This window comes from Triticum aestivum, chromosome 5B, assembly GCF_018294505.1.
Source record: "Triticum aestivum cultivar Chinese Spring chromosome 5B, IWGSC CS RefSeq v2.1, whole genome shotgun sequence".
NCBI classification, from domain to species: Eukaryota; Viridiplantae; Streptophyta; class Magnoliopsida; order Poales; family Poaceae; genus Triticum; species Triticum aestivum.
In genome coordinates this window covers 75,357,444-75,365,746 of record NC_057807.1, presented here as the reverse complement: position 1 = coordinate 75,365,746, position 8,303 = coordinate 75,357,444, and positions in this window count along the sequence as shown.

The following is an 8,303-nucleotide window of genomic DNA, read 5'->3' as shown; positions in this document are numbered from 1 at the left end:
TCGGTCTCATGATGGTAGTTGGGAGACCGGGTTATAGGATCGATTATCGTACTATCAAGGGGGCATGTGGTCCATGTGCAAGGCAAAGGTTTGCCCTTGATAGGTTTGCAACTATGTGAAGACTCTCTAACATTAAAGAATTCATATCTTGATATTTTATTCAAACATCAAGCAAAACAAAATAAAACAAAATGACGCTCCAAGCAAAACACATATCATGTGGTGAATAAAAATATAGCTCCAAGTAAAGTTACCGATGAACGAAGACGAAAGAGGGGATGCCATCCGGGGCATCGAAAAGCTTAGGATCTTGGTTATCCTTGAATATTGCCTTGGTGTGCCTTGGGCATACCCAAGCTTAGGCTCTTGCCACTCCTTATTCCATAGGTCATCGAATCTTTACCCAAAACTTGAAAACTTCACAACACAAAACTCAACAGAAAACTCGTAAGCTCCGTTAGCGAAAGAAAACAAAACACCACATCAAGGTAATATAATGAACTCATTCTTTATTTTTATTGGTGTTAAATCTACTGTATTCCAACTTCTCTATGGTTTATAAACTATTTTACTAGCCATAGATTTATCAAAATAAGCAAACAACACACGAAAAACAGAATCTGTCAAAAAACAGAACAGTCTATAGTAATCTGTAACTAACGCAAACTTCTGGAACTCAAAAAATTCTGAAAAAAATTTCTGTACGTGAGGAATTTGTCTAGTGATCACGTTAAAAAATAATAAACTAAATAGGACTCTCCAGTAAAAAGTTGTAGCTAAGCTTGTGAGCGCTAAAGTTTCTGTTTTTTACAGCAAGATCAAAGAGACTTCACCCAAGTCTCCCCAAAGGTTCTACTTGGCACAAACACTAATTAAAACATAAAACCACATCTAAATAGAAGCTAGATGGATTATTTATTACTAAACAAAACCAAAAAGCAAGAAAATAAAATTGGGTTGCCTCCCAACAAGCGCTAACGTTTAACGCCCCTAGCTAGGCATGATGATTTCAATGATGCTCACATAAAAGATAAGAATTGAAACATAAAGAGAGCATCATGAAGAATATGACTATCACATTTAAGTCTAACCCACTTCCTATGCATAGGGATTTGTGAGCAAACAACTTATGGGAACAATAATCAACTAGCATAGGAAGGCAAAACAAGAATAACTTTAAAATTTTAAGCACATAGAGAGGAAACTTGATATTATTGCAATTCCTACAAGCATATGTTCCCCCCTCATAATAATTTTCAGTAGCATCATGAATGAATTCAACAATATAAATAGCACCTAAAGCATTCATTTCATGATCTACAAGCATAGGAAATTTACTACTCTCCACATAAGCAAAATTCTTCTCATTCGGAATAGTGAGAGTATCATAAGAGACTTGGATACTATAAATTGTTTCCACATTAAAAGAGTAATGTTCAGAAAAAGGGTAATCATAATCATGACAAGTTTTATAAATATAATCATCACTACTTTTTATATCATAAGTTTCTAAAGGAAATATGCCCTAGAGGCAATAATAAAGTTATTATTTATTTCCTTATTTCATGATAAATGTTTATTATTCATGCTAGAATTGTATTAACCAGAAACTTAGTACATGTGTGAATACATAGACAAACATAATGTCACTAGTATGCCTCTACTTGACTAGCTCGTTGAATCAAAAATGGTTAAGTTTCCTAGCCATAGACATAAGTTGTCATTTGATCATCGGGATCACATAATTAGAGAATGATGTGATTGACTTGACCCATTCTGTTAGCTTAGCACTTGATCGTTTAGTATGTTGCTATTGCTTTCTTCACGACTTATACATGTTCCTATGACTATGAGATTATGCAACTCCCGTTTACCGGAGGAACACTTTGTGTGCTACCAAACGTCACAACGTAACTGGGTGATTATAAAGGTGCTCTACGGGTGTCTCTGAAGGTACTTGTTGGGTTGGCGTATTTCGAGATTAGGATTTGTCACTCCGATTGTCGGAGAGGTATCTCTAGGCCCACTCGGTAATGCACATCACTATAAGCCTTGCAAGCATTGTAACTAATGAGTTAGTTGCGGGATGATGTATTACAGAACGAGTAAAGAGACTTGCCAGTAACGAGATTGAACTAGGTATTGAGATACCGACGATCGAATCTCGGGCAAGTAACATACCGATGACAAAGGGAACAACGTATGTCCTTATGCGGTTTGACCGACAAAGATCTTCGTAGAATATGTAGGAGCCAATATGGGCATCCAGGTTTCGCTATTGGTTATTGACCAGAGAGATGTCTCGGTCATGTCTACATAGTTCTCGAACCTGTAGGGTCCGCACGCTTAACGTTCGTTGACCATATAGTATTATATGAGTTATGTATGTTGGTAACCAAATGTTGTTCAGAGTCCCAGATGAGATCATGGACATGACGAGGAACTCCGGAATGGTCCAGAGATAAAGTTTTATATATGGGATAATAGTGTTTGATCTCCGGAAGGGTTCCGGAATTCATCGGAAGGGGTTCCGGATGTTTTCCGAAATGTTTGGGTACGAGAACACGTTATTTGGGCCAAAGGGGAAATCACACGAGGCTTTTGGAAAGTGCAAAAGGAAGTTTTGCGGAGACCAGAGGCTAGACGCCAGGAACCCTGGCGTCTAGGTGGTAGACGCCAGGAACCCTGGCGTCTAGCCCTGGAGTCCGTGTAGGACTCTTGCCTTTCGGGCAAAACCGACTTTGAGGAGGCTTTTACTCCAAGTTTCGACCCGAGGGCTCAACATATAAATAGAGGGGCAGGGCTAGCACCCAAGAGACATCAAGAAACACCAAGCCGTGTGCCGGCAACCCCGTCCCCTCTAGTTTACCCTCCGTCATAGTTTCCGTAGTGCTTAGGCGAAGCCCTGCGGAGATTGTTCTTCACCAACACCTTCACCACGCCGTCGTGCTGCCGGAACGCATCTACTACTTCGCCCGTCTTGCTGGATCGAGAAGGCGAGGACGTCATCGAGCTGAACGTGTGCAGAACTTGGAGGTGCCATACGTTCGGTACTTGGATCAGTTGGATCGTGAAGACATACGACTACATCAACCGCATTGATAAACGCTTCCGCTTAGCGATCTTCAAGGGTATGAAGATACACTCCCCCTCTCGTTGCTATGCATCACCATGATCTTGTGTGTGCGTAGGAATTTTTTTTGAAATTACTACATTCCCCAATAGTGGCATTCGAGCCTGGTTTTATGCGTAGATGTTATATGCACGAGTAGAACACAAGTGAGTTGTGGGCGATACAAGTCATACTGCTTACCTGCATGTCATACTTTGGTTCAGCAGTATTGTTGGATGAAGCGGCCCAGACCGACATTACGCGTACGCTTACGCGAGACTGGTTCTACCAACGTGCTTTGCACATAGGTGGCTGGCGGGTGTCAGTTTCTCCAACTTTAGTTGAACTGAGTGTGGCTACGCCCGGTCCTTGAGAAGGTTAAAACAACACTAACTTGACGAACTATCGTTGTGGTTTTGATGTGGAGGTAAGAATGGTTCTTGCTCAGCCCATAGCTGCCACGTAAAACTTGCAACAACAAATTAGAGGACGTCTAACTTGTTTTTGCAGGGCATGTTGTGATGTGATATGGTCAAGACGTGATGCTATATTTTATTGTATGATATGATCATGTTTTGTAACCGAGTTATCGACAACTGGCAGGAGCCATATGGTTGTTGCTTTATTGTATGAAATGCAAACGACCTGTAATTGCTTTACTTTATCACTAAATGGTAGCGATAGTCGTAGAAGCAATAGGTGGAGAAACGACAACGATGCTACAATGAAGATCAAGGTGTCGCGCCGGTGACGATGGTGATCATGACGGTGCTTCGAAGATGGAGATCACAAGCACAAGATGATGATGGCCATATCATATCACTTATATTGATTGCATGTGATGTTTATCCTTTATGCATCTTATTTTGCTTTGATTGACAGTAGCATTATAAGATGATCTCTCACTAAATTTCAAGGTATAAGTGTTCTCCCCGAGTATGCACCGTTGCGAAAGTTCTTCGTGCTGAGACACCACGTGATGATCGGGTGTGATAGGCTCTATGTTCAAATAACCAGGTGCAAAATAGTTGCACATGCGGAATACTCAGGTTAAACTTGACGAGCCTAGCATATACAGATATGGCCTTAGAACACTAAGACCGAAAGGTCGAGCGTGAATCATATAGTAGATATGATCAACATAGTGATGTTCACCATTGAAAACTACTCCATCTCACGTGATGATCGGACATGGTTTAGTTGATTTGGATCACGTGATCACTTAGATGATTAGAGAGATGTCTATCTAAGTGGGAGTTCTTAAGTAATATGATTAATTGAACTTTAATTTATCATGAACTTAGTCCTGATAGTATTTTGCAAATTATGTTGTAGATCAATAGCTCGCGTTGTTGCTTCCCTATGTTTTATATGTGTTCCTAGAGAAAACTAAGTTGAAAGATGATAGTAGCAATGATGCGGACTAGGTCCGTGATCTGAGGTTTATCCTCATTGCTGCACAGAAGAATTATGTCCTTGATGCATCGCTAGGTGACATACCTATTGCAGGAGTAGATGCAGACGTTATGAACGTTTGGTTAGCTCGATATGATGACTACTTGATAGTTTAGTGCACCATGCTTAACGGCTTAGCATCGGGACTTCAAAGACATTTTGAACGTCATGGACCATACGAGATGTTCCAGGAGTTGAAGTTAATATTTCAAGCAAATACCCGAGTTGAGAGATATGAAGTCTCCAACAAGTTCTATAGCTAAAAGATGGAGGACAATTGCTCAACTAGTGAGCATGTGCTCAGATTGTCTGGGTACTACAATCGCTTGAATCAAGTGGGAGTTAATCTTCTAGATAAAATAGTGATTGACAGAGTTCTCTAGTCACCATCACCAAGTTACTAGAACTTCGTGATGAACTATAGTATGCAAGGGATGACGAAAATGATTCCCGAGCTCTTCATGATGTTGAAATCGACGAAGGTAGAAATCAAGAAAGAGCATCAAGTGTTGATGATTGACAAGACCACTAGTTTCAAGAAAAGGGCAAAGGGAAAGAAAGGGAAACTTCAAGTAGAATGGCAAGCAAGTTGTCACTCCCGTGAAGAAGCCCAAAGCTGGACCAAAGCCTAAAACTGAGTGCTTACACTGCAAAGGAAATGGTCACTGGAAGCGGAAATACCCTGAATATTTGGTGGATAAGAAGGATGTCAAAGTGAACAAGGGTATATTTGATATACAGGTTATTGATGTGTGCCTTACTAGTGCTTATAGTAGCCCCTGAGTATTTGATACTTGTTCGGTTGCTAAGATTAGTAACTTGAAACAGGAGTTACAGAATAAACAGAGACTAGTTGAGGGTGAAGTGACGATGTGTGTTGGAAGTGATTCCAAGATTGATATGATCATCATCGCACACTCCCTATACTTTCAGGATTAGTGTTAAACATAAATAAATGTTATTTGGCATTTTGCGTTGAGCATGAATATGATTTGATCATGTTTATTGCAATACGGTTATTCATTTAAAGTCAGAGAATAATTGTTGTTCTGTTTACATGAATAAAACCTTCAATGGTCATACACCCAATGAAAATAGTTTGTTGGATCTCGATCGTAGTGATACACATATTCATAATATTGATGCCAAAAGATGCAAAATTAATAATGATAGTGCAACTTATTTGTGGCACTGCCGTTTGGGTCATATCTGTGTAAAGCGCATGAAGAAACTCCATAAAGATGGATTTTCGGAATCACTTGGTTATGAATCATTTGATGCTTGCGAACCGTGCCTTTTGGGCAAGATGACTAAAACTCCGTTCTCCGAAACAATGGAACGAGCTACTGACTTGTTGGAAATAATACATACTGATGTATGCAGACCAATGAGTATTAAGGCTCGTGGCGGGTATCGTTATTTTCTGACCTTCACAGATGATTTGAGCAGATATGGGTATATATCTACTTGATGAAACATAAGTCTGAAACAGTTGAAAGGTTCAAAGAATTTCAGAGTGAAGTGAAAATCATCGTAACAAGAAAATAAAGTTTCTACAATCTGATCGTGGAGATGAATATTTGAGTTACAAGTTTGGCCTTCAGTTAGAATAATGTGGAATAGTTTCACAAACTCATGCCACCTGGAACACCACAACATAAATGGTGTGTCCGAACATCATAACCGCACTTTATTTGATATGGTGCGATCAATGATGTTTCTTACCTATTTACCAATATTGTTTTGGGGTTATGCATTTGAGATAGCTGCATTCACGTTAAAATAGGGCACCATCTAAATCCGTTGAGACGACACCATATGAACTATGGTTTAGCAATAAACCTAAGCTATCGTTTCTTAAAATTTGGAGTTGCGATGCTTATGTGAAAAAGTTTCAACCTGATAAGCTCGAACCCAAATCGGAGAAGTGCGTCTTCATAGAATACCCAAAGGAAACTCTTGGGTACACCTTCTATCACAGATCCGAAGGCAAAACTTTTGTTGCTAAGAATGGATCCTTTCTAGAGAAGGAGTTTCTCTCGAAAGAAGTGAGTGGGAGGAAAGTAGAACTTGATAAGGTAACTGTACCTGCTCCCTTATTGGGAAGTAGTTCATCACAGAAACCGGTTCCTGTGACAACTACACCAACTAGTGAGGAAGCTAATGATATTGATCATGAAACTTCAGATCCAGTTACTACCAAACCTCGTAGGTCAACTAGAGTAAGATCCGCACCAGAGTGGTACGGTAATCCTATTCTAGAAGTCATGTTACTTGACCATGGCGAACCTACGAACTATGAGGAAGCGATGATGAGCCCAGATTCCGCAAAATGGCTTGAGGCCATGAAATCTGAGATGGGATCCATGTATGAGAACAAAATATGGACTTTGGTGGACTTGCCCGATGATCTGCAAGCCATAGAGAATAAATGGATCTTCAAGAGGAAGACGGACACTGATAGTAGTGTTACTATATACAAAGCTCGACTTGTTGTGAAAAGTTTTCGACAAGTTCAAGGGGTTGACTATGATGAGACCTTCTCACCCGTAGCGATGCTTAAGTCTGTCCGAATCATGTTAGCAATTGCCGCATTTTATGATTATGAAATTTGGCAAATGGATGTCAAAACTGCATTCCTGAATTGATTTCTGGAAGAATAGTTGTATATGATGCAACCAGAAGGTTTTGTCGATCCTAAAGGTGCTAACAAAATGTGCAAGCTCCAGCGATCCATCTATGGACTGGTGCAAGCATCTCGGAGTTGGAATATACGCTTTGATGAGTTGATCAAATCACATGTTTTTATACAAACTTTTGGAGAAGCCTGTATTTACAAGAAAGTGAGTGGGAGCTCTGTAGCATTTCTAATACTATATGTAGATTACATATTGTTGATTGGAAATGATATAAAATTTCTGGATAGCATAAAAGGATACTTGAATACGAGTTTTTCAATGAAAGACCTCGGTGAAGCTGCTTACACATTGTGCATCAAGATCTATAGAGATAGATCAAGAAGCTTGATAAGATTTTTCAATGAGTACATACCTTGATAAAATTTTGAAGTAACTCAAAATGGAACAGTCAAAGAAGGATTTCTTGCCTGTGTTGCAAGGTGTGAAGTTGAGTAAGACTCAAAACCCAACCATGGCAGAAAATAGAAAGAGAATGAAAAGTCATTCCCTATGCCTTAGTCATAGGTTCTATAAAGTATGCTATGCTGTGTACCAAACCTATTGTATACTTTGTTCTGAGTATTGGCAAGGGAGTACAATTTTGATCTAAGAGTAGATCACTAGTCAGCGGTCAAGAATATCCTTAGTGAGCACTAAGAAATATTTCTCGATTATGGAGGTGATAAAAGAGCCCATCGTAAAGAGTTACATTGGTGCAAACTTTTACACCGATCCAGATGAATCTAAGTCTCAATCTGGATACATATTGAAAGTGGGAGCAATTAGCTAGAGTAGCTCAGTGCAGAGCATTGTAGACATAGAATATTTGCAAAATACATATGGTTCTGAATTTGACAGACTTGTTGACTAAACTTATCTCACGAGCAAAACATGATCATACCTTAGTACTCTTTGGGTGTTAATCACATAGCGATGTGAACTAGATTATTGACTCTAGTAAACCCTTTGGATGTTGGTCACATGACGATGTGGACTATGGGTATTAATCACATACAGATGTGAATATTGGTGTTAAATCACATGGTGATGTGAACTAG